This window comes from Ursus maritimus, unplaced genomic scaffold (genome assembly GCF_017311325.1).
Source record: "Ursus maritimus isolate PB19 unplaced genomic scaffold, ASM1731132v1 scaffold_13, whole genome shotgun sequence".
Taxonomy (NCBI): domain Eukaryota; kingdom Metazoa; phylum Chordata; class Mammalia; order Carnivora; family Ursidae; genus Ursus; species Ursus maritimus.
This window is the reverse complement of record NW_024423675.1, coordinates 12,257,085-12,263,306: the sequence shown is the minus strand read 5'-3', so window position 1 is coordinate 12,263,306 and position 6,222 is coordinate 12,257,085. Positions and strand designations below refer to the sequence as shown.

The following is a 6,222-nucleotide window of genomic DNA, read 5'->3' as shown; positions in this document are numbered from 1 at the left end:
GAGTAAGGAATGGGATAGTCTAAGTTACCTGAGCTCCATGGTTGTGGATGTTATTTCAGCACATTATAAACTAGTCATTGATGAAAAGGCCATCCATGACTATTAACGGAAAACTCACTAAGGAATCTGGCCTTGCCATCCATACTTCGCTCACTGCAACAGTGCTCTTGAGGTTCCTAGGAGGGGAACACCTTACAATGGGGTCTGAAATTTGGCCATTTTTTATCTACAAAATTTCATATGGTCCAATCTAACGCCTTTGATAATCAGCTCCACCTGTTAGCTAACAGTTACCATGTACTGAACATATGCAATATGTAAGATTACATGTAACAAACCCTTGAGGTACGTATTACCTCAATTTACTTAGCCTCAGAAAGGTTAAGTGATAGCTTGATGCTGCACAGCTACGTAAGAGCTGAGCTGAAATCCAGGTCTGCCTGTTTCTGTCCTTTGAAAGCACCACCTTGGTAACCTGTGAAACTATCATACTGGAGAGTGCCAATAATTCGGGGGGGTTTGCTCTCTCCTATAGCCCCATAAGGAAATAACTAATGTCTGTAAGAAATTAGCATATTTTGCATTTAGCTTTGTTCTCATACTTATGAATTGTAGAAATCAGCATCTGCGTTTTAATAATAGTATTCTTCAGGTTGTTAAGCATACACTCAGATACATTCTCTTTAGGTACAGTATGTGTTTGTCCACGGGTACAAAAGTAATACCCCTTAAATTTGTAGATGTTCATTGTATCTATCGCTTCCTCTTTGGGCTTATATAAAACATGCACTTTGCATAGAAAGAAAAGAAAGAAATGCTTTAAAAGCCTCTATTCTCAACAAAGGTAAACACTGTTATTTTGTTTGTGGATGAAATCTATAAACCCACCTCCTTCATCTAAATCGAAGAATCACTTGCTCCATGGATATCTTACACTGATTTTTAATCTACCCTTTACAGAAAAGAGTCACAGAGACCAGCTTTTTCAACAATCTAATGTCCATTTTTATACCTCAGTTGTCAAGACACATGACTTTTAACCCAATGTATTTGCTTCTAGATCTTTCAAAGGCCATTTGAAACAAGGTAATGTATAAACACATATCTGGATTAAAGGTCATGTAAAGAACATGAGACTGATGCAGGTCACATCTGAGATATTTTAGTTCTGTATCAGCTCTACAGAGCTCCATCAAGAGCCTAGTGCTCCTTTATAATGTCAGCAGAAGCTGGGTCATGGCTACAGTTCCAGCGGCCTTCCTTCTTACTTCCCTAAGGTGCAATAGCCAGGGTTCGGTAACCCTGACACCTGAAGACCCAACACCATGGGTCATAAACATGTTGTCATTTGGTAATTGAAAAACGGTTGAAGAGTTTACCTCCATTGCCTTTTTTAATACAGAAAATATGATGAATTTAAAGATTTAAATGATTTTAAACCAAAAGACATTTTTCTAATAGCATTTCCAATAGGCCTCAAATAATTCCAATATATAAATTGGTCAGTGATTTGTTTCAACTTATATTTATTAAGAATTGTAAAGAACTTTAGCATTCAATCAAAATACAAAATAAACAGGGTGGCTATTAAATTCATTGCTGTGCCTTCACACAGTTTTTCTATACATTAAGTGTATACACACACACACACACACACACACACACGTACGCACAGATGCAAATCTGCTGAAGTGGTTTAATAGAGATTCTGTTTTGTATTTTTGCCCATGATATGCGTACATGTTTATTTTCAAGATAAGTTAATGATCAGCTTCCCATATCTAATTAATACTTGTGTATTTGTCATTACTTACAATCATAACTATATGCTTATTAAATTTTAGATAAATCATTTAAATTTTGACCAATTAATATAAATCAATGAATAATGCTTATATATTTATTTACTACTGGCTTATAGATTGTATTCTTAAGGATTTCTTATACAAAGGATTTCATATTTCTTTAATACAGTTTCTCCTAAGCAAGCATATAGAGTTCAGAATTAGTAAAATGTGTCCTAAATATGGCTAATAGTCGAACAGCACTATCACACCAGATTCTCAAAAATCTAGGTACTTGTATTATACCTGAAGTCCTAGAAATTACTGCTTTTCATGGGTTATCTTATCACAGGGGTCACAGAATCTTGGACTTGAAAGATACTTTAGATTATCAGATGCTACAGATGAGAAAAATAATACCCAGAAAGATCGTTATTTTTACACATTCAGAGAAACTTCTCTAGTAACATACTATAGAAATGATCCCTTAAAGTATAGTTTTAAGATAGAGTTATTTCTAACAGTCTAGTGTGTGTCCGGAGATCCACCCCTTATAGGCAGCTAGAAACCAGCCCTGAGTTCTTTGCACGAAACTTTCTTCCCTTTTGGTACAGTGAGAAACAACTAATAAGAAAATTAAAGTTACCACTTAATGACTATAAAAAATTCGTGAGAGTTCAGTAAGTAAATCAAGATTGTGTAAGTATGTTTTAAAAAGTTGTAGAATTAGGGGGAAAAAACTGCTGATTCTTCATCATTTGCTTGGACTTCTTGTCAGGATGGCAGAGATTAATTTTCCATTTATTTCACAGAGTTCTAGGGAATAAGCCCAAAGCAAAACGCCCTCTCCCTTGCCTAAGGCTAGGAACAGCCCTACAGCCAAGACTTCTTTTCGACTTCACCCCGGAAGGATAGTATTAAATTATGTCATTTGTCCTTTCAGCAATTAGCTCAGATACAGCAATGTCCATCCAAAAGACAATGCTAAATTAGTATCTTGATTTTTGGTGTTTGTATATTCATTATTTAACACGTATTTACATAACAGTTTACCTCCAGGACACTATGCTGGGCTCCATTACCCAATCTCAAGAATTGAAAATCCAGTGTCTCCTGTTTCCTGTAGATCAATTCTACCCACTCGGGTGACCCAGAAAACAATCTTACAGTGACTTTTCAATTCTAAAATACAATTCATGTGTAAAATGCACCATTAATTTAATAGTTGCTTTTGGGAAATAAAAATACACCATTAAACATTCACATTAATAGTTAGGTATACCCTAATTTCAAAAAAAAATAACATGTTGGGGCGCCTGGGTGGCACAGCGGTTAAGCGTCTGCCTTCGGCTCAGGGCGTGATCCCGGCGTTATGGGATCGAGCCCCACATCAGGCTCCTCTGCTATGAGCCTGCTTCTTCCTCTCCCACTCCCTCTGCTTGTGTTTCCTCTCTCGCTGGCTGTCTCTGTCGAATAAATAAATAAAAAATCTTTAAAAAAAAAAAATAACATGTGGGTAAAGTGCACATCACTAATTGAGAAAAAAAATATATTGACAATTCATCGTTGCATCTTCTTCTAAGATTAAATGTACTCATCTCTATCATTCAATGAAACAATTCTCCACCCACTGATTTCTTCCCTACTAACAGATACCTAAATCCAAATACATAAAATAATCATACAAAAGGATCTAAATTAATTAAACACCTCACAAAATATTTCACTTTTTTTCAGGCACAGGATTGAGAAAAAAAAATGTAAATAATTTCGAAATAAATTGTATTTCTATAGCAACAGAGCCACAAGTACTTGCTACCTTAACAACTGAAAAACTTAACATGGCATCCTGAAAATAAAACTTTGAGTTTCTTGAGAATAAAAAGTTATCTTGGGCTCCATTACTCCTTACCGGGAATGTAATTCTGGGAGACTGCTTCAAAGGTATACTCTTATATCAGAAATTTATTCAAAAGTATAAAGTCACGCCCTAATAAAAAGCAAAAAACATTTCTAAAATGCATGATTTTTACTGAGAATACAGTTGTTTCTCTAACAAATATAATATGTGTTGTTCTTCTTAATACAATAACACACTTGCCATTTCTCTGAAAAAATATTCAAGGCAATTATCTCTACCCCTAAAAGATTTAAGTAATTGTAGGCACTTTTTAATAACAGTTCTCTAGGAATGCCTGGGTGGCTCAGTTGGCTAAGCATCTGCCTTCAGCTCCAGTCATGATCCCAGGATCCTGGGACGGAGTCCCATCCTGGGCTCTTTGCTCAGTGGGGAGCCTGCTTCTCCCTCTGCCTACCGCTTCCCCAGCTTGTGCTCTCCCTCTCTCTCTCTGACACTAAATGAGTACAATCTTTAAAAAAAATAATAATAACAGCTCTCTAAAATATCATATGTAGATTTGTTCCCGTTAAGTAACAAAAATTCAACCGAGTAAATTTTAGTGATCTAATTGACTTCATTAAAGGATTCATGAATCAGGTAGTATCCCATCTAGCAAACAGAAGGGCTCTTGAGGAGTTGTACAAAATGAAAGGTCATTCTAGAAGGAGTATGGGGCAAGAAAGTTACTAACAAAAAAAAAAGGATTATTCCAGGTAAGACCGCTTTCCCTTAGGGGTAAAGGCAAGGGGTCTTACCATGAAGATGACCTCATCTTCCTTTGGGGGATGGAGAGGGCCCTTCCAGCAGACTCATTGGCACTGACCAAGAAAGTCCTTCCTGACTGACTGACTAGTTAAGACAACATTTCTGGGGAAGGTAATAAGGTGAGGTTAAGCCACGGTTAGGGAACCTAGTCTAACTCTTTTGGACCTATGGTTTTCTACTCTAACATTTTCAAACAACTGACAAACTTATTTCCAGGAATAAGAAATAAGGAATCAGGTCCCTCTCCTCAGTTTTCAATACTGTACAAAAGCTCTGGAAGGAATTCCTAATGTGCAAGAGAGTTGGTCTCAGTTTCAGCCTTATCAATCACCAGATGTAAAAGACCTTGGTAAAACTATTAACCAAACTACTTCATTGTATGAATTAGAAAATTGGAGCCCAAAGAGGGGTAGACAAAGCAAACAGCTTTTTCTTGTTAAAACAAGGGCAAAATTTTGAAGCTCCTGCTTCAGGCCTTCCCTGTTTCCAGCGTGTCATTCTCTGGGTGGCATTCAGAGAGGAGGAGGCAGTAAATTTCATGCAAAGAAGTTTGGCTCACAAATGCAGTAAAATACTAATAAATGCAGTGAGAGGCCCTGAAGTTTTTTGAGGAGAGCAGTATCACAATCAGATCTTTGCTGGTGGAAATAACTGGCACTGGAGTAGAGGACGGGATGAATGGGAAAAGCCTAAAACTAGAAAAACAGGCAGGAAATTATCACAATGGTCCAATGGCAGGGAAAAACAAATGCTGCCAACCAGACAATGGCAATAGTTGTATATACTTAATTAACATTTGTTGAGTACACAAAATGTGCCAGATATTGAGCATAATCTTATGTAATCCTCACACCAATCCTCAAAGCTACATACTGCTATTGTCCTTATTGTCCCCATTTTATAGATGAGGAACTCAGAGCTTGAAGTAGCCAGCCTCAGATTACATAGCTGGCAAGGGGCACTCAGAATTCAAATCCAGATCTGATGCTCTTATCCATTCACTATGCCATTGCTTCTCAAAATTTGCAACGCATGCATATCGCTTGGGGATACTGTTAAAATGCAGATTCTTTTTCTCCCCAACTTTTAACAGAGGATTTTTTTCCAGCTATATTAAAGTGTAATTGACAAATAGGAATACTACTTGTAAGGCATACAACTTGATGTTTTGATATATGTATCAATTGTGAAAGGATTGCCACAATCAAGTTAATTAACATACCCATCACCTTTTTATTTATTTATGAAAACCCTTAAGATCTACCCACTTAGCAAACTTCAAGTATACAATACAGTATTGTTAACTATAACCAGCATACTGTACATTAGATCTCCAGAATTTACTCATGTTGCAGAACTGAAACTTTGTACTCTGACCAACATCTCCCCCATTCACCCCGCCTCCTGGCCCTTGGCAACCGTAATGTCACTCATTGCCTCTATGCATTTGACTAGTTTAGATTCCACATAAATGAGATCATGCAGTATTTATCCTTCTGTGTCTGGCTTATTTCAATTGGCTTAATGTCCTCCAAGTTCATCCATCCAGTCACAAATGGCAGGATTTCCTTCATTTTAAAAGCTGAATAATATTCCCGTGTGTATGTGTGTGTGTCTGTGTCTGTGTGTCATCTGTGCGTATCACATTTTCTTTATCCGTACATCTGTTGATGGACATTTAGGTTGTTTCTATATCTCGACTATTGGAAATCATACTGCAAAAACATGGAAGTGCAGGTATCTCTTCCAGATTTTTTTTTTTTTTGGATATAT

General features: G+C 36.8%; 1 pseudogene; it reads right to left on the bottom strand.

Moving 5' to 3' along the window:
* Positions 1–2,203: 2,203 nt before the first annotated feature.
* LOC121102316 lies at positions 2,204–2,286 on the bottom strand (annotated as a pseudogene).
* Between the last annotated feature and the right edge of the window lie 3,936 nt (positions 2,287–6,222).